At 41.0% G+C, this 21,752-nt stretch overlaps 1 protein-coding gene across 5 annotated transcripts in view; it reads right to left on the reverse strand.

The window, feature by feature from the left end:
* The window catches only part of ttyh3a (tweety family member 3a), a 237,293-nt gene that overhangs the window by 214,721 nt on the left and 820 nt on the right, over positions 1 to 21,752 (reverse strand). The window lies entirely within an intron of this gene.

Here is a 21,752-nt window from a genome sequence, read left to right on the forward strand (position 1 = left end):
GTCTCACAGACTAGTCAAGCAACAGCCTGACACAGTCATACTCACAGAATCATATCTTACAAACAATGTCCCAGACACCACCATCACCATTCCTGGATATGTCCTGTCTCACCAGCAGGACAGACCCAGGAGAGGGGACGGCACAGTGGTATACAGTCGGGAGGGTGTTACTCTAGAAGTCCTCAACAGTGACTCCGGACCCCATGAAGTCTCACGGCTTCAAGTTAACTTGGGCAAGGAAACCTCCTGCTGATTACCACATACCGTCCTCCCTCAGCTGATGAATCAGTACTCCTCAATGTTGAGCAACACTTAGAGGAAGCACTGAGGATGGCAACAGCACAAAATGTATTCTGGCTGGGGGATTTCAATAACCACCACCAACAGTGGCCCGACAGCAGTACTACTCATCGAGCTGGTCGGGTCCTAAAAGACATAGCTGTAGACTGAACCTGCGGCAGGTGGGAGGGAACCAACAAGAAGGAAAAACATACTTGACCACATCGTTACTAATCTGCCAGCTGCGCTTGCATCTGTCCATGACAGTATTGGTCAGAGTGACCATTGCACAGACCTTGTGAAGACGAAGTCCTGCCTTCACATGGAGAACAACCTCCATCGTGTTGTGTGACACTATCACCGTGCTAAATGGAACAGACTTCACCCAGATCTATCAACTCGAGGCTGGGCATCCATGAGGCGCTGTGGGCCATCAACAGCAGCAGAATTGTACTCCAGCACAATTTGTAACCTCATGGCCCGGCATATCCCCCACTCAAACACTACCATCAAGCCAGGGGATCAACTCTGGTTCAATGAAGACTGCAGGAGGGCATGCCAGAAGCAGCACCAGGCATACCTGAAGCCGAGGTATCAACCTGGTGAAGCCACCAAACAGGACTACTTGCACGCCAAACAGCAAAAGCAGCAAGTGACAGACAGAGCTAAGCAATCCCACAACGCATGGATCAGATCTAAGCTTTGCAGTCCTGCCACATCCAGTCATGAATGGTGATGGACAATTAAACAACTCATTGGAGGAGGAGGCTCCACAAATATCCCCATCCTCAGTGATGAAAGAGCCCAGCACATCAGTGCAAAAGGTAAGGCTGAAGCATTCGCAGCAATCTTCAGCCAGAAGTGCCAAGTGGATGATCCATCTCGGCCTCCTCCAGCATTACAGATACCAATCTTCAGCCAATTCAATTCACTCCACTTGATATCAAGAAATGGTTGGAGACACTGGATACTGCAAAGGCTACCGGCTCTGACAACATTCCAGCAATAGGACTGAAGACTTGTGCTCCAGAACTTGCCACTCCCCTAGTGAACCTCTTCCAGTACAGTTATAACACTGGTATTTACCCAACAATGTGGAAAATTGACCAAGTATGTCCTGTACACAAAAGGCAGGACAAATCCAACCCGGCCAATTACCGCCCCATCAGTCTACTCTCAATCATCAGTAAAGTGATGGAAGGTGTCATCAACAGTGCTATCAAGCAGCACCCGCTCAGCGAAGCCCAGTCTGCGTTCCACCAGGGCCACTCAGCTTCTGATCTCATAACAGCCTTGGTTCAAACATGGACAAAAGAGCCAAATTCCAGAGGTGAGGTGAGAGTGACAGCCCTTGACATCAAGGCTGCATTCGACCTAGTGTGGCATAAAGGAGCCTAAGCAAAACTGGAATCAATGGGTATCAGGGGGGCAAACACTCCGGTGGTTGGAGTCAAACCTGACACATGGGAAGATGGTCGTGGTTGTGGGAGGTCAATCATCCCAGCTCCAGGACATCTCTGCTGGAGTTCCTCAGGGTAGTGTCCTAGGCCCAACCATCTTCAACTGCTTCATCAATGACCTTCCCTCCATCATAAGGTCAGAAGTGGGGATGTTCAGCACCATTCGTGACTCCTCAGATACTGAAGCAGTCCAAGCTCACATGCAACAAGACCTGGACAATATCCAGGCTTGGGCTGACAAGTGGCAAATGACATTCACGCCACACAAATGCCATGTTATGACCATCAATAAAACACAATCTAACCACCGCCCCCTGACATTCAATGGTGTTACCATCACCGAATCCCCCAATATCAACATCGTGGGGGTTACCATTGACCAGAAACTCAACTGGACTCACCATATTAACACAGTGGCTACAAGGGCAGGCCAGAAGTTAGGAATATTGCAGCGAGTTACTCACCTCCTGACTGCTCAAAGCCTGTCCACCATCTACAAGGCACAAGTCAGAAGGGTGAAGGAATACTCCCCACTTGCCTGGATGACTGCAGCCCCAAAAACACTTAAGAAGCTTGACACCATCCAGGAAAAAGCAACCTGCTTGATTGGCACTACATCCTCATGCATCCACTCCCTCCACCACCGATGCTCAGTAGCAGCAGTGTGTATTCTACAAGATGCACTGCAGAAATTCACCAAAGATCCTCAAACAGCACCTTCCAAACCTATGAACACTTCCATCTAGAAGAACAAGGGCAGCAGGCATATGGGAACACCACCACCTCCAAGTTCCCCTCCAAGTCACTCACCATCCTGACTTGGAAATATATCACCATTCCTTCACTGTCGCTGGGTCAAAATCCTGGAATTCCCTCCTAATAGCATTGTGGGTCAACTCACAGCAGGAGGACTGCAGCGGTTCAAGAAGGCAGCTCCCCACCACCTTCTCAAGGGCAACTACGGATGGGCAAGAAATGCTGGCCAGCCAGCAACACCCACACCCCACAAATGAATAGAAAAAAAAGTCATTGAATATGAAACGTTAAATCTACTTTGTTATCCACAGATACTGCCAGATCTGCTGAGTTTCTCCAACATTTTCTGTTTTTATTCCATTTCAGAACTAACAACTACTCCAATCACCACTCCAAGGTCTTACTGACCTGTCAGACTTCATCCTGATGCTATCACTTGCTACCTACTATAGGCCCTCTGGGCTTTCATTCAAACAACTGTGACTTTATTCTCCCACCCAATACGTGTTGTGCCTTGGACTTTCCTGTTCACTAAAGAATTTGAATACCACTCTCCCCAATCTGTTATTGTTTCTGCTTCCTACCAGGTTTCCATTCTCAGCCTAAAAAGAATGTAATAAACGATGGATCAGAAAGACCTGTTTACATACCAGCTTATCAAAATCAAAAAAATTTAAATTGTATCACCTAAACTGATAATTAATCATTGGAAAGAGTTTATTTAATTGTACACCTTAGTGTTAGAAGTTGCTTGTTGGTTAAAAGAAAATAGCCACTCAGAAACAGCTTCAAAGACAAAATTACCAATATTCACAATGCAGTGAAATATTACCTAACCCTTGCTTTACACGGTATCACAAAGTCTTTAATTCATCACCTGATTTTATTTTTAATAATGCATCATGCATATTATGGAAACCCCTTAAATGTGTGTGTTGCTGTAAAAAAAAGTCACAAGCATCATCTCCCACCATTGCATCTACTAACCTTCCCAGAAATTTGATATGAAGATGATAGTAACGTCCGATTGTACACTAACTAATGTAACTAGAAATTATGCTAAATGAAAATTAAATAAGACATATCTTCTAGAGCAACATGGCACCTCAGATTTAAATCCAGAATAGGGGGAAGGAAAATAAACACAACCACAGTCAATTCCAATAGTTTCGTTACAAATAATTTATATTTTAGCATTTAAACAGATTTACTGCAGTTGCTCAAAATCAGAAGCATGAAATTTGAAATGCTGAAAATACTCAACAGATCAGGCAGCATCTGTCAAAAGGGGAACAGTTAATGATTCAGATTGACATTTTACCTCTGATGAAAGGTCATCAATGTGAAACATTAATTCCGAATCTGTTTTAATTTAATAAAGGTGTTATTACCATGGTGTAACAAGGCTTCATCATCTTGTATAGAGATAACAAGGTGTAGAGCTGGATGAACACAGCAGGCCAAGCAGCATCATAGGAGCAGGAAGGCTGACGTTTCGGGCCTAGACCCTTAATCAGAAAAAGGGAGGGGAAGGGCGTTCTGAAATAAATAGGGAGAGAGAGGGAGGCGGATAGAAGATGGATAGAGGAGAAGATAGGTGGAGAGGAAACAGACAGGTCAAAGAGGTGGGGATGGAGCCAGTAAAGGTGAGTGTAGGTGGGGAGGTAGGGAGGGGATAGGTCAGTCCAGGGAGGATGGACAGGTCAAGGGGGCGGGATGAGGTTAGTAGGTAGGAAATGGGGGTGCGGCTTGAGGTGGGAGGAGGGGATAGTTGGGAAGAAGAAAAGGTTAGGTAGGCGGGGATGAGCTGGGCTGGTTTTGGGATGCGGTAGGGGGAGGGGAGATTTTAAAGCTCTTCATCATCTTGTACATTACCACCATCTTGTGAATTATTGAAGACATAAATTTAAATACTGACAATACTTTCCAGCACAAAATTCGACTTGTTCATTCTTGTGTAAACGATTACCATGCTCTTTATGCTCATTCCTTAGCCAAATATACTCGAACAGAGTTTTGGGAAAGCCAAAGGATGAGGGGAATTTATAAAATACTGCACAGTTTAAATTTTAATAAAGGGCACATAGCTATTTTCAGATGCACTGCAGCTCGACAACCTGACACAGCGATGCTCTTTTGTCCCCATTCCTAGCACTGCCAAACATTTGCAGCCATTTTCTTGAACATCATCAAGGGTGGCTCTGATCTCAGCTGAATTGCTGGAAGTAATCGTCAAGCTCCAGAAGACAAGCTGCCAAAACAGATATTTATTTTAATATTTCAAAGTCGTGGTACTAGCAGTTGGGGGGGCACAGGGCACAGGGCACAGAGACGATGTGGAAGAGAAATGGAGGCGAGCCCTGCACTGATCATCAAAATCCACAGCAATCTAGTTAACATTCTTTTTATTTTCTTCAATATAAACGGCAAACTAAAAGTACATTCACTGCCCACCTACGCCTTTTTTAATCCTTACCCCTCTACTTTAAACATCCATGCTCTTTTGAATTGTACAAGTGAGCACACTCCTGTCCGTACCTTTTCGAATCGAGATTTTGAGATGAAATCTCACACGATTTTTGGTTCCCTCAGCGTAGTTTCATTGCCAGTTTGTACTGTCTAATTCTAAACCTAAAACAAAGTTTATATTAGATAAGCAAGATTAGAAGTTCTTTTGAGCATAAAATGAGAGAAATTGAGCAAATTAATGATTTAGATGAGGAAACTACAAGTAATATCTCCAAGTCTGCAGACGACACAAGCTGGGAAGGTCTTACGAAGAGGATGCAGAGAAGCTGCAGTGTAATTTAAACAAGTTGAATATGTGAGCAAATGCATAGCAGAAAAATATGTAGATAAATAAATGTGAGGTTATCCACACAAAAACAGGAAGGCAAGATTATCTAAATGGTGTTGGATTGGGAAAGGGGTGGGCACAACAAGACTTGGCCGTCCTTGTACACCAGTCGTTGAAAATAAGCACACGTGCGGAAGGCTGTGAAGGAGGCAAATGTTACGTTGACCTTCATAGCAAGACAAGTTGAGCGCAGCAATAGGGATGATGTCTTGCTTCAATTGTACAGGGCTGTGGAGAGACCACACCTGGAGCGTTGTGTGCATTTTTACATCTGAGGATGGATGTTCTGGAGAAAGTAAAATGCAGGTTTACCAGACTGATTCTTGGGATGGCAGGACTGATGTATGAAAAGAAACTGGATCATTTAAAACTATATAAAAAAGATTGATAGTTAGCCCTTCACCAATTTCCACACTATGTTGAGGTCTAAATTATCTGTCCCATCTGACGAACTGATACCTTCTTGGAGCAAGTTCATATGGTGTGGTGACAGTGTCCTCATCAGTGGACTAGAAGATCTGGTTTAAGTCCCATCTGTGTCATAACATGTCCAAACAGCTTGATTTAAAGAGACAAAAATCACTTCTTTAGATCTGTTATCTCCGATGCTACAGGCTGGCATTTCTTGCCCAATTGCATCAATTCAATAAAGGTAACTTTAAGAGAGCTCAGAGACTCATTTTAAAAAAATTCAAACTTAATCTAATTATTTACAAGAACAAGAAAGGCCATATTGGAAACAGATTCCAGTCTGAAAAACCACATGGAACAATTGAGTCAGCTTTGTCGTTCTCTAATCTCATTCCAGCTCCAGTGAAGTCAATTCACCATGTGCCCTCTGGAAATAAAGGTTAAGTTACAAATAAACTAGAAAACACAAGTGTCACACTAGCCCCAGCATTAAGATACTGGAAAAGTCATCCAGTGTGTGAGAATGGAATTTGTATCATCACTATGTTGTGTAACTAATGCTCTTCTACCGTGAAAAGAAGTACAATTTTAAGCATATCAGTTTGTAAATCTGGTGTTGCTCATAGAACTCATACCTGATAGTACAAATAAATTAGCTGCGCAGCTTGGAAGCTGGCAAACATAACAGAACGTTCTACTTTATCCAAGGATCTCTTTGTACATTATTACAGCCTCGTATGAAAAACCACATGTTCTGCACCTATACACAAAGAAATAAGTCACCAAGCACAACAGCTGTCACTATGTATGGGGCCTCTATAAAGCACATAAAAGTAAAAAGGCTTGGAAAAAATTCACAAACAGCCCACAAGGTTAGTCAAAGTGTATGACCATTGCCTTAAAATCACAACAGGCCAACCATCATAAGAACAAAAGTACAGTAAATGGGGTTTATGACTCATCCAGCAAAATCATGATGAATCAAAATCAAACAGCCTGATGTGGCGATGAAGTTGTCAGCCATTCCTGCCAGCAATAAAGCAAATCCAACAGATTGATGCCCATGAAAGGTCAACATTCCAGACTGGAGACTCTGGATTAGCCAACTCATCTGAATTTGTCATATGACCACATCAATCAACTGAAGTGGGGTTAGGCCACATTGAAGAGCAAAATCAAGACATTCTGAGTAAGCCATTATTTGACATCAAGATCTCCCGGTGAAAGCAAGTTCAAACCCTGCAGATATGGCTAAACCTAGATCTATAAGAAAATTAAAAAAGCCATTGATTGGATAGACTGAAATTGATACAGGAGTGGAAAACCATGATGCATAAAGAAAAGCAAACATCATTAAGGAACGGGAAATTCGACCATCCAGATGGTCAACTGCTCCGAAGCACAAGACAAACCTTTTGAAATAATTTAACAAGTTGGCATTCTCTCCAACAAGGTAGAGTTACCTATTACAACACTGAAGAACATAGCTCATGGCAGCTCAAGCAGAGAATATTCCCATCTCTGGTCCAATTCTGCAGGAAAAGGGAGTAGCCAGGCAAAAAGGCTGGGCCACAAGAAGTTCACCTGCAAGGATAGGTGTTTGGACTGATTCAAGACAGAACACAGCAATATTTTCTGCATGGCAAGTGTGGGAGTTACAGCAACAAAGACAGATGATTGACTGCATAATAGCCTCACCCATGTCCTGAATGCATGCACCAGAAGCAATTTATAACACAGATGAAATTTAATGTTTTAACGAAGATCTGTAGCTCGGGTTGCGGTTGGAGTTGTTGGTTGATTTGCCGAGCTAACTGGTTTTCCTGCAAACGTTTCATCTCCCTTCTAGGTGAAGTGCTGTTGTTCTGTCCCGCTCTGAATTTATACGGTTTGGTTTGTCACAGTGGGCTGTCTTATTTCTGATTTTGTACTGTAGTGGTATGTAGATAGGGTCTATTTCAACATGCTTGTTAATTGCATCGGTGGTTGAAAACCAGGCCTCCAGGAATTCTCATGCTTATCTTTGTCTTGCTTGTCCAAGTACTGTAACTTTGTCCCAGTGAAATTGATGTCCTTCTATGTCGGAGTGTATTGAAACGAGGGATAGTTGGTCGTGCCGTTTTGCTGCGAGCTGGTGTTTACGTATCCTGGTGGCGGGTTTCCTGCCCGTCTGTCTTATGCAGTGTTTCTTGCTGTTGCTGCATGATATTTTATGTATCACATTTGTCCTGCTCATGGTGGGTTTGGGGTCTTTCGTCTTTGAGAATAACTGGTGAAGTGTGGCTGTTGGCTTGTGTGCTATCCTTATTCTATGAGGTTGATGCTTGGCAAACAAACAACACCAAGAAGACACTGTACGCCCCAACACACTGACCACCCTACCCTATGTTAGAAACATATCGGAACTGACGACAAGACTCCTACGACCTCTTGGAATAAACGCTACATAGGATGGATGGGCAGGAAACTTGCCACCAGGATACACGAACACCAGCTTGCAGCAAAACAGCAAGACCAACTCTCCCTTGTTTCAATTCAGTCCAACATAGAAGGACATCAATTTGACTGAGACAAAGACAAGCACAAGAATTCCTGGAGGCCTGGTTTTCAACCACTGATGCAATTAACAAACATGTTGAAATAGACCCTATCTACATACCACTATGGTACAAAACCGGAAACAAGACTGCCCACCATGACAGACCAGACCATATAAATTCAGAGCAGGACAGAACAGTGCTTCAATGAAGGCTACATAGCACTGACGACGTCGCCCTTCTAGATGATGAAACGTTTGCATCAAAACCAGTCAGCTCAGCAAACTATCCAACAACTCCATAGATGAAATTGGACTGTTTTATTGCCTCTTGCAAGATCACTGTTTAATGTTTAAAGCAAGGAAAGGGTCACTGCTATGCTCTCTGAAAATATGGGCAGCACCAAAAAGCTGTGCTGCTTCTGATAGGAAAATCCAAGAACCCAATGCTTTGCAAATATCAAGTCACTACCAATACAGCAGGGCAAAAACAAAACACCCAAATTACCTCCAGCATTTTTGAGATGTGGATCAGGAAAATGGACAGAATACATTAACGGAAAAAAAAATCATTGTGGACAACTGTCCTGTGCACACTGACATCACTAGCCTCAATAGCATCAAGCCACAAAGGCCACCAAGATGCTCCAGGACTTTCCACTGCAGCAAAATATTACATTCTTTCAAAGCTTTCAACCTGATAAATTGTAATAAAACCTTACTAGCTCCAAGCAAATATATCCTCTTGAAAACTAACACAGGTAATGTTCCCATGTAGAATGCTTTCACAAGTCAAAACACGTTTTGTATATATCAACTCAGCATAAAGACACAGAATGAAGCATTTTTTAACCAATGGAATTTGAATATGAACAAAATTTAGGATATTTAAAACAAAAAACTTTATTAGCCAAAAGTTGCTACCAAAACAATGTTGCAGCTAATGGCCTGTATCATCAATTACGTGCAGCTACAAAAAGCCAAAATCTAGAAGCTGCTGTCCATGATGTAATGGTCCTTCAGTAACTTCATGAAAATATCTGCTTCACCACTGAAACATAGTGAATGTCATGATGTTGCTATTTTTGAAAATGAGCTATCAACTAAAGACATATATTTAAGATGCCTAATTAGTAGGACAACTATCCTTCTAAATGACATGATAACTGTTAATAACTGCCAAATTAATTACAAGAGCTGAGTCTCAGTTTTGAATGTGCCAGAGAAGCTTTAAAAAGGTTGAAATATAAATATGAAAACAAAATTTTTCTTCATCATTTCTCTCTCTTAATCCAATAATTCCTTTTCTTCACTAGCTTTTCTGCATTTGATTTCACCCTTCATCTCAGTCCAGCAGTTTTTTTTTAAATTCTAACTAGTTAAGAAAATAAAGCATTGGTCATCTTGTTCACTCAAGTCCCAGATGCCCATTTCCTTGGCCACATTATTAGTAGCTCATGATTTCAGCAGTTTTATGTCAAAACTATTTTGAGATGAAAACTGCAGAGGACATTCGTAGCAGATAACATCAGGTCCCTGCTACAGCCAAGTCTTGCTCCATATATTAGATATGTTATTTGTAGCAGAACATTACACTAAAAAAGAACTATATTATTCCTATTGGACTGTTATAAGTCTTTTCAATATTAAGGATGTTACACTGAAAAATATATAATTCTTATTCTTTAGATTAGTGAACATTATTCCATGATTGGGCAATACAATCAGCATTCCCAAAAGTTACAAAAAAAACTTTTGCAATTACTTCCTTCCACTATTTCTCTTCTCAGTGGCAGGAATTTCTAACATCCAAAATAAAAGCTTCAACAAAGTTAAAACATTATGTATTTTACAATAATGTGAATATATTTATCATTTGTGAGTGTTTGCATATGTTAGTAACTTTATTAAATCAGTCTTTCACTGAAGCGTGGAATTGGTCTTGATATTTTGAGTATAACACTGATGTCAACTGAATTGAATTCTTCAGCCTGAGCATGTGTGGTCTACCTAATTTCTAACAGTGCAGCCATGCTATCAGTCAACATGCTGACGGTGTTGTTCCTTTTAGAACTTCTACTCACCAGCTTTTCTTCAATTAATTTTGGGCAAACAAGTACAAACATTTCACAAGCTTTCAGGTAGGCTTCAAAACAAGAATAGTTTTAGAAAAAAAAAGAATAATTTCTAAATATCAAAGGGTGATGGGATGAGGGGATAGCAGGGAAAACACATGATTAGGATTGGGAGCCACAAATTATAAGAATTTCCTAAAAATATCGCCTCCAAAGAAAAGCATCAGTTCATGGTGCCCTTTCCCAACAAGCTGTACATTCAGTACATCTAAACAAAATGAGAGAGAAGCAAAGAGTTAAAGTACAGAAAAAAAAAAAAAAGAGATAGAACTAGCAATACGGGAAGCAGACACAGGTAGGAACACATGAGTGGGAGTTGGCCATTCAGCCCCATGCCTGCTCTGCTATTCTAGATCATAGCTGATCACCACCACATCACCACATTCTCACACTATTCTCCAAATTCCCTGATGTCATTAGTAATTTGAAATCTATTAATCTCTGTCTTGAACTTACTTAATAATTGTAAGGTTTTGGAGTAGATTTGGAGCTCGGGTTGTGGGTGTTGAAGTTGTTGAGGTTGGTTGGCTCGCCGAGCTGATTTCTTGTTTTGCAGACGTTTCGTTACCACGCTTGGTAACATCCTCTGAGCAGCCTCCGATGAAGCATCGGTGTGTTTTCCCGCCTGGTTTTTAAACTCTGGGGTCCGTTGAGAAGGATTGCTCACTTCCGGTTTTCCTTCGTAGTGGAACATATATGGGGTTGAGTTCAATGTGTTTATTAATAGTATGCTTCGTGGAGTGCCGTGTTTCTAGGAATTCTCGTGCCTGCCTCTGCCTAGCCTGTCCCAGGATCTTGGTGTTGTCCCAGTCGAAGTGGTGGTTCACCTTGTCCATGAGGATTAAGATGAGTGAGTATTGGTCGTGATCTCAATCAACATAGAACATAGAACATAACAGCGCAGTACAGGCCCTTCGGCCCTCGATGTTGCGCCGACCTGTGAAACCAATCTGAAGCCCATCTAACCTACACTATTCCATTATCATCCATATGTTTATCCAATGACCATTTAAATGCCCTTAAAGTTGGCGAGTCTACTACTGTTGCAGGCAGGGCATTCCACACCCTTACTACTCTCTGAGTAAAGAACCTACCTCTGACATCTGTCCTATATCTATCACCCCTCAATTTAAAGCTATGTCCCCTCGTGCTAGTCATCACCATCCAAGGAAAAAGGCTCCCACTGTCCACCCTATCTAATCCTCTGATCATCTTGTATGTCTCTATTAAGTCACCTCTTAACCTTCTCCTCTCTAATGAAAACAGCCTCAAGTCTCTCAGCCTTTCCTCATAAGACCTTCCCTCCATACCAGGCAACATCCTGGTAAATCTCCTCTGCACCCTTTCCAATGCTTCCACATCCTTCCTATAATGCGGTGACCAGAACTGTACGCAATACACCAAGTGCGGCCGCACCAGAGTTTTGTACAGCTGCAACATGACCTCATGGCTCCGAAACTCAATCCCTCTACCAATAAAACCTAACACACCGTACGCCTTCTTAACAACCCTATCAACCTGGGTGGCAACTTTCAGTGATCTATGCACATGGACACCGAGATCTCTCTGCTCATCCACACTACCAAGAATCTTACCATTAGCCCAGTACTCTGTATTCCTGTTACTCCTTCCAAAGTGAATCACCTCACACTTTTCCACATTAAACTCCATTTGCCACCTCTCAGCCCAGCTCTGCAGCTTATCTATGTCCCTCTGTAACCTGCAACATCCTTCCGCACTATCCACAACCCCACCGACTTTGGGGTCATCCGCAAATTTACTAACCCATCCTTCTACGCCCTCATCCAAGTCATTTATAAAAATGACAAGGTGAACCACCACTTCGATTGGGACAACACCAAGATCCTGGGACAGGCTAGGCAGAGACAGGCACGAAAATTCCTAGAAGCATGGCACTCCACGAAGCATGCTATTAATAAACACATTGAACTCGACCCCATATACATTCCACTACGAAGGAAAACCGGAAGTGAGGCAATCCATCTCAACGGACCCCAGAGTTTAAAAACCAGGCAGGAAAACACACCGATGCTTCATCGGAGGCTGCACTGAGGATGTTACCAAGCATGGTAACGAAACGTCTGAAAAACAAGAAACCAGCTCAGCGAGCCAACCAACCTCAACAACCTTACTTAATAAATGTGCTTCTACAGATCTCTGGAGTAGAAAGATCCTAAGATTCGCCACCTTCTGAGCAAAGAAGTTCATTCTCATCTCAGCCTTAAATAGCTTGCCCCTCATTCGGAGTGCACATCCCCTGATTCTAGACAACTCATCCAACTGGGGCAAACGTCCTGTCTGCACCTGCTCTGTCTATCTCCAAGAATTTTTTTAAGTGTCTATGAGCTAAAAGAGAAATTACTATGCATTTTTGCAATGGAGATTATTGACAGTGTAGTAACTGCCATTGAGGGAACAGAAAACAACATTCAGTTGTACGCTTTATTGGAATTGGTACAGAAAACAGAACTTTCAATACATGCACTTTACAATGAAAGGGAGAAAGATTCTGCTTGGTATGTTTTTGAAATGAAAACAGCAATACTGAATCCCAAATGAAAATTCAATAAGCTATTAGCAAAGCAGGTATCTGAAAGTCAAGGTTGTGAAAACCACCTTCTAAGTCTGAATTCTCTTCAAACCTAACCTACAAACCTCTTATCAACAGAGTTCTTCTGTACAAAACCTGATAACTTGCTGTGCAACATTGCGTTCTAATCTCAAAATCCCAAAGTGTACAGACTGGTTTCTTCTACCAGTTAACTAAATATGCAAAACCTTTCCCTCCATCATTTTACTCCTGCACAATGAATGCACAGCACAGTTCCAGTTCCTCGCTTAAATGTCAAGTGATCTACACAAAATTCAGGAAAATAGATGCCACCTCCTCTTAAGATTTTGTGCGGTATTGAGAGAAAGGAGGCTCACACTGAAAATATACACTAGGTCTCAGGGCATAATTTAGCAGGAAGCAAATCTAAACAAGTACTGTAATTACTCCAGTAGTAATTTGTGCAAGGAACCAGAGGACATAGGTAGGGTTAAGTGAATACTTTGTATCAGTGTTCACTAGTAAGAGGGACGACATGGGTATAGAAATCAGAGAGAAGGGCTGTGATATACTTGAAGTTAACACAGACAGATAGGAGGTCCTCAGTTGTCTGACAGGTTTAAAAGTAGATCTCCAGGGCCAGGTGAATATATCCCAGGCTGCTGAGTGGGCAAGGGAGGAAACAGCGTGGGCACTTGCAATAATTTTCAATTTCTCCCTGGCCACAGGAGAGGTGTCAGAGAACTGTTCAAGAAGGAAGCAAGAGTTTTTTCAAGCTACAAACATTTATTACATTAAATCTTAAAACTAGTTACAAGATCCAGAACATAGCAATTATATAATCAGTCTGTAAATTGATTTGTAAATCAGCATTTCTGCTGGTTTCTATTAGCAAGTAAACTTTAGAAAAAAACTGACTTTGGAACTGTTATACTTTTATTGGTGCATATTATCAGTTACTAATTATAATAACTAATAACATTATACAAAGCTAACTCAGAGCACAGTGGTAAATAAATCACAGTAGTGTTCAAGAATACGAAGTCTCAAGGGACTTGTGGTGCCATGGTAGTGTCCCTGCTTCTCAGCCTCTGGGTTCAAATCCTACACGCGCCAGGGATATCATAATCTGTTTGAATTAGTAAATTAAAAATACGCACAAAGTCTCAAACCTTGTATTATGGCCAATCAAACAACATACATTTCCCCCACCAGGACCTGCCCCCCTCAAACAAGTAAATTATTTTGGCATGAGAAATTAAACATTAGTTGCATTCTACTTCACACAAAAATATGATTTCTGTAGCTTTTTTCTTACAATGATCATGAACCCCAGCTATTGCAATGACATATACAGGGTGCTGTCATATCTCTGCACATATCCTTAATGTTCCTCCAGGTGTATTATTTAAGCACTTCTTTCGTGGTTCAGCTTAGATGCAAGTGGTTCTCTCACCCCAATCTTATCTGATGGCAATTCTTTCAAGTGCATATTTCTTATTCCCAATGTCATTTACTGTTTGGTTTTCCATTTCCCTGAATATCACTCAATCCCATGTTGACCATTTCAGCTCCTGCTGATCTGCTCCCAAATGTCATTTCTTGGATTCCTCTAATCACCAGTAAACCAGCTGCACAAGCAAAGCAAGAGATATACCAGGAAACTACAGGCCAGTAAGTCTAAGATCAGTAGTAATGAGACTATTCAAAGCAATTCTGAAGAGCAGAATGAATCTGCACTTGGAAAGGCAAGGATTAATCAAGAATAGTCAGCGTGGTTTTGCTAAGGGAGAACATATCTGAGCAACTTGGTTGAATTTTTTCAGAGAGGTAGCCAGGTGCATAGATGACAGTAACAAATCAGTCAGCATGAAGTTCAGCAACACTTTAGATAGTGCCCTGCAAGAGAGACTAATAGCGAAAGTAAAAATCCATGGGATCCAACAAAATTTGGCAATTTGGATCCAGAATTGGCAGAGTGGCAGCAGGCAGAGAGTGATGGTTGAAATGTATCTTTGTGACTGGAAGCCTGTGTTCAGTGGAGTTCCACAAGGATCATTGTCAGGCCGTTATGGCTTGTGGTACATGTAAATGATATAGACTTGAACGTAGGAGGGTTAGTCAGTAAGTTCACGAAAATTGATGAGGTGGTAAATAGTATGAAGAATAGCCTTAGATTATAAGGGAGTACAAATAAGCTGGTCAGATGAGCTGATCAGTACCAAACGAAATTCAGTCCAGGTAAATGTGAAGTGATACACATGAACGGTAGGACCCTGGGAAGCACTGTGTGCACGTCTACTGACGTTAAGGTAGCAGGACAGTTAAATAAAGTAGTTAGGTAAGCATATGGTACACTTGCCTTTATTAGTCAAGGCACAAGAGTTTAACAGCAGGGAACTGTATAAAACATTGGATTGGCCACAGCTACAGTAGTGTGCGCAGTTCGGGAAATCACATTACAGGAAGCACATTAATGCACTGGAGAGGGTGCAGAGGGGATTTACCGGTTGTTGTGTGGCTGGAGAGTTTTAGTTTTGAAGAGAAACTGGATAGACTGGGATGTTTTCTTTGCAGCAGAGGAGACTGAGTGGGGATCTGATTGACATCTATAAAACCGAGGAACATAGACAATGTAGACAGGAAGAAACATTTCCCCTTGGTGAAGGGATCAGTGACCAAGAGGCACAGATTCAAGTTAAGGGGCAGGACGTTTAGAGGTGATGTGAAGAAATGTTTTTCACACAGATGCTGGTGGGAATCTGGAATTCTCTGCCTCGAAGTGTGGTAGAGGTAGAAAAACGCAAAAAACTTAAGTACTTGTAATGCCAAGGCACAAGGATATGGGCCAAGTGCTGGAGAATGGATTAGAATTGTTAGGCAGCTGTTTTTGACTGGCGCAGATTCAATGAGCCAAAGGTCCTTTTTCTATATTTATAGATCTCTTTGACTCTGAGATCCCAGTACAAAAAAAACGGAAAAGACAATCATTAAGACCAGGCAGAGTAGTGTGTGAACCTTGCCCCCACTCTGAGCAGGAATACAAGAACAGAGAAGGGTCATTTAGTCCATCTAGTCTGCCTCCGCCATTTAATGTGATTATGGCTGATTAAACACTTAAATGGCTTTTATCCACTCAATCGCTATAATCTTGTATGCTGCTGGTAATCAGAAATCTATCAATCTTTACCTTAAACAAAGACTGAGATCCCACAATCCTCTGTGATACAGAAACCCAAAGGTTCACAACCCCCTGAACCAAAAAAAAACCTCATCTCAGGCCAAAGTGGCATCCCCTGTATTTTTTAAAACTGCAGTCCCTCGACTGGACTCCCCAGCCCAGGGAAACATCTTACTTCCATCTACCATGTCTATTTTTAAAAAATATTTTGCTCGTGTCAATGAGATCACTTCTTATTCTTTGAAGCAATAGAGAATACAAGCCCAGTTTGCCCAAACTCTCTTCATAGGATGGTCCAGCCTTTCCAAGAACACCTCTGTGAACTTCACTGCACACTCTCTCTGGCATTAATACAATCCCTGAGATTGGAAGACCAAAACTGCACACAGTTCTCCAGATCTGATCTAATTAAGCTCATATCCAAGTGAAGCAAGATTTCACTTCTCATGTATTCAAATCCACTTGCAATAAAGACTAACATTGCAACTGCATGTGATCCTTCAGTGACTTACCAACAAAGACCCTTTGTGCATCTACACTTTACTTCGTAACATTTAAGAAATGCTCTGCACATCCATTCCTCCAACAAAAATGAACAACCTCACATTCTTCCACATGATGGTCTATCTGCTGTGTTCTTGACCTGTCCAAATCCTCCTGAAGCCACTTTACATCTTCCTCACAACACACATTCTTGCATTGTTTTGTATCGTTCGCAAATTTGGAAATCTCACATTTAGTCATCTCACATTTAGTCCTCACCTCCAAATCATTGATATTTATAATGAACAGCTGGAACACAAGCACTGATCCTTGTAGTACCAAATAGTCACAGCCTGTTAACACAAGAAATGACCATTTATTTCTACTCTCTGCTTTCTGTCTGTTAGCCAATCCATGTCGAACTAACATTTCTTCCTATCTAATCAGTCTCCTGAAAATCTAAGCATACAATGTCCATCTGATGGGGCTCTTGTAGCAGTCATAGCATCCCTACCTCTGAACCAAGATCAAAATTCACCTGGTCCTATGGTGTATCATAGAATCTCTGAACAATATCTACAACTTCCATCTGGCTGATCTCTGCGCATAAAGAAAGATGTATTTTGAAGCTCTTGTGCTATATTGATAGCACAACTACCTCTGAGCCAGAGGACCCTGGTTCAGTCCCACTTGGTCCAGGGGTGTCATAACATGCCTGAAAAGGACGACTGAAAATAAGGGGATCTGGTGGTGCAGTGGCAGTGTCCCCTACCTGCTCCAGTAATGTGTAATAAAAACTCTGAACAAGATTTTTGGAAAATCTCTACAATGCCCATTGACTTTTCCTTATCAATTTTGTTAGTAACCTGTTCAAAAAACTCCAACAAGTCCATCAAACATGATTTCCCATTTGCAAATCATGTTGTTAGTGTCCAGTCAGATCATTATCATTCAATGCTTTTTAATAGATTCCAGCATTTTCTCTAATACTGACATAAGGCTAATGGGTCTGTAATTCTTTCTTTCTCCCTCGCTTCCTTCGTAAATAGCGGGGTGATATTTGCTACCTTCCAATCTGCAGGAATCATTCCGGGCTCTATAGAATTTACAGAATCACCAACGCATCAACTATTCCTATAACCACCTCCTTCAATACCTTGACATGAAGAATATCAGATCCTGGAAATGTATCAACTTTCAGCCCATTAATTTTACTCCAGTACAATTTTCTCATTAACTGCCTTCAACTCCTCATTTGCCCTATCAGCTTGGAATTCCAATTCTGGAAGATTCCTTGCATCTTCGTCAGCAAAAGCAGACATAAAGTAATCATTTAGCTCTCTGTCATTTCTTTAATACCCATTATATACTTTTGAGACTATGCCTTGTTCAGTCCAACAAATCTTTTCTTATATTTTTACGTTTTTTTGCAGATTGCATTCATAATCAACCCTCCCTTTCCTTATCTATTTTTTGGTTCTCCCTTGTTGTATTCTGAAAATTCTCCCAACCCTCAGATTTACTACCATTTCTGGTAACTTTATGAACATTTATTTTAAATTTATACAATCATGAACTTTTCTCACCACGGTTCACTGACAATTTTTAAGTATTTGCACCTTGAAAGCATGTAAATTTGCTGTAAGTGATGCAATAGTTCCTTAAAGACCATCCACTGCCTCCGTACAGTCACGCATTTTAGTTATTTCCCAATCCACCTCAGCTAATCTGCACCTCATAAATTTGAATAAGGGAAATTAACACCCAAACTTCAGAATGAACCACCGCACTTTCAAACATAATGTAAGTTTTGTCATGTTGTGGTCAATCATCCCTCAAGGTTCTTTTACAACAAGATTGTTAATTAGCCCTTTCTCATTACATAATACTAAATCTAAAACAGCCTGCCCTCTGGTTGGCTCCTCAACATACTGCTCAAGTAAACCATCCCTAACATACACCAGAAACTCCAGCTCTCAATTGGTTACCCAAGCTGAATGCAGATTAAAGTCAACTATGATAACTGTGTTGGTCATGTCACATACTTCTCTCATCTTCTGATTAACACCATGCCGCACACTATCACTACTATTTAGTGGCCTCTAAAGAACTCCATTCAATGTCTGTTGCCCCTTGTTGTTTCTTAGCTCCTCCCAAACAGATTCCACACATTGTTCTTCTGACCCACGATCCTCCCTTTATAATGTACTGATCCCATCCCTCATCAGTACAAGTCCAGTCCTTTTCTTTTTGTCAAATATCCTTGAATTCGCCTTCTCATTCCTGGCTACCATGCAGAAATGATTCTGCATTGGCAATTAGATCACACTCATGGATCTCTATTACTGCCTTTAGATCATCTACACCAAATTCTTGTTATCCAAAGGGGACAGAGGCTTTTGCCACCCATGGATGACAGAAAAACAGATAAACATTTATTGCTATAATGGAAATCCCGTAAGGACTTTGTGATCCATCAGACCATCAACAGAAAGAAAATTGGGCCCAGGGCCAACCTCATAAGTATGAGTCTTATGAATGCTGCATCCATTCAAGTAGAGTGCCCTTAACTTTGTCTTTTTGACAACATTCAATTTTTGAAGCATACTTGGTTCTGTGGCTCTTGTCTTCTTGTGACCCTAGCATCTTTTCAATTTCCTGTACCAACTTTAATTGGGTCACTCCTCAAGTTTCCACCCCCTGATAAACAAGTTTAAACCTATCCCGATAGTACTGGCAAATCTCACTTGGATATCAATCCCACTCCGATTAAAATGTAATCTGTTCAGCTTGCACACATAAGTATGATCAAAATTTTCTAACCTTCAGGAATACACCAGCACCCCTTAATTTTCAGCCTATGAAATATAATAAGCCTCGCAGAAATAGCCAATTGATTTGAAAAGAAACATTCCACAGGATGAAGTACAAAATTAGGGAACCATCGGCAGAGTATTATTCTATTCATTACTCAAAAACCTGAATTTGCTGACTATTTCACTGTAGTTATACTCACTCAACAACACTAAACATTTAAAAATTCCTCAAATTTTGATATTAGTATTAATATTCAGATGTTAATAATTCGCTGAAATACATCTTCTTAGAGACGTTTTGTTCAACTCCTTTAACTGTTATTACTATGCACCATTCAAGTAGAATAAACAGACTGCAGCAATACACCACAGTGAAGCATTGCAGAGAACATGCTCAAGTGTGGAACTTCTCTGATTTCAGACATACAATAAACATAACATTGGTACCATTTGTTGATAAGGTATCCAGGTCTTTCCAGAAAATAAACTGGCATCCAATCCTAATGCATGGCTTAGGAAGGCAGCATCTTCTTTCACTATCAATTTGCTAGACATTGCTTTTGTAACTCACACCACATGCAATCCAGTATTTGAAATATCTTTGCCCACATATCTGGCTTAATATTTACTATGTTGTGGCAATGAACTACTGGCTCAAATATTGTTCTACTGGTCAAGGATCACCAGTTAACCTTTCCAACCCATAATTCAGAAAGAAGATAGTGAGAATTTACTATAAAAACACAACCTGAAGCAAAGCTAACCTTCCAAATTTGCTTCAACATAGTAGCTCAAGTTGAAGTATTTTAATTACAGTAAATTTGTTTTCTTGCCACAAGATCAAGCACCCATATCAGAGTGTTCATCCTTTCTTCCCCTCCCAAACAACGTAGTACAGAGAAATTCTATCATAAAACATTATTTCGAAGAAATATTTCCACCCTGATCATGTCCACCTTATTCTAATGTTATGGTCCTGTCAGGATACAAACTGACTTAACTGTAGGAATTCTAACAATTAAGTGGATAAGTTTTGTAAAATAAATCAATGCAAAGTAGGTCTGAGTAGTAGATGATAAGCAATGTTGCCAAATGATGTTTTGGAACACTGTAAAAACAGTCAGTAAAGATTTCACACGTCCATCATTTCAGTCAGAGGTGGGTTTCACCAAAGTATAATTGTAGGTATGGAAATCTTTTATAGTGTCCAGCTGAATTGTGAATAACATCCAACAAGACTACCACAGGCTTTGACTGCTCACCCCCTGGGTTATGTCTGGAGAAAGCATTTTGAGCCACATAATACAGGGAACAATTAAAAAGCCAAATTATCAAAAGACAAGTACTAGAGAGATACATTTGATATATGAAACTACGGTTTCTGTTATATGTTTTATTAACATAATTAAAATGGCTTCATTTACTTTTCCTTATACCGTACTGACATTAATACAAGTATTGTGATTATTTTCCAACACTTTTCTCTCTGAAAGCTAAATATTCTACGAAAGTTAATTCAACAATATAGAAAACGTTCCATGTTTTTGTTTACAAAAATTAGCTCTAACTTTAAAAAAAAACAAAGCACTAGCTTCAGTTCTGAAGAAGGGTCCCAACCCAAAACGTTGACTTTCCTACTCCTCTGATGCTGCCTGACTTGCTGTGTTCCTCCAGCTCCACACTGTATCGACTCTGACTCCAGCATCTGCAGTTCTTAGTATCTACCAGTGACAGGTTACCACTTTGGCATCTCTCCTCTTAAAAACACTTGGCACCTTCAAAGCAAGGGTAGCATGCATTTTGACCATGAATTACAATTTCCTCCCTCTTTGCCTTCACAATCTACCAGGAGAACTGAAAGACAGCACAGGTTGTCATCACCTTCCACAAAACAATTTGCTTCTGCCTTTAAGGACACAAGGAAATGGCGCAGAAAAGCAAAGCAACATTTTCAAAAAAAAAGTTGCAGAGATAATCTTTAAATAGCTGCATTGAACTCAACATCTTGACTGCACTGAGCCACGGCACAGTTTGCATGATTGTTCTCAGTGATTTTCAGCATGAGGGGCTGGGCAACGCAAAAACCCAATAATAATTGAGGGCAACAATTTATGATGGCAAGACGACAAACTGGAGAAGACGAGACAACAAGGTGCAGGGCTGGATCCTTAGAAGAGGCTTCGCAGAAGACTGTGGGGGGTGGGGGGATGAGGGGTATGAAATCACAGTAAGGGTACGTGCGAGTGTGTGTGTGTGTTGGGGGGGT

Source organism: Rhincodon typus, chromosome 21 (genome assembly GCF_021869965.1).
Source record: "Rhincodon typus isolate 14 chromosome 21, sRhiTyp1.1, whole genome shotgun sequence".
NCBI lineage: Eukaryota > Metazoa > Chordata > Chondrichthyes > Orectolobiformes > Rhincodontidae > Rhincodon > Rhincodon typus.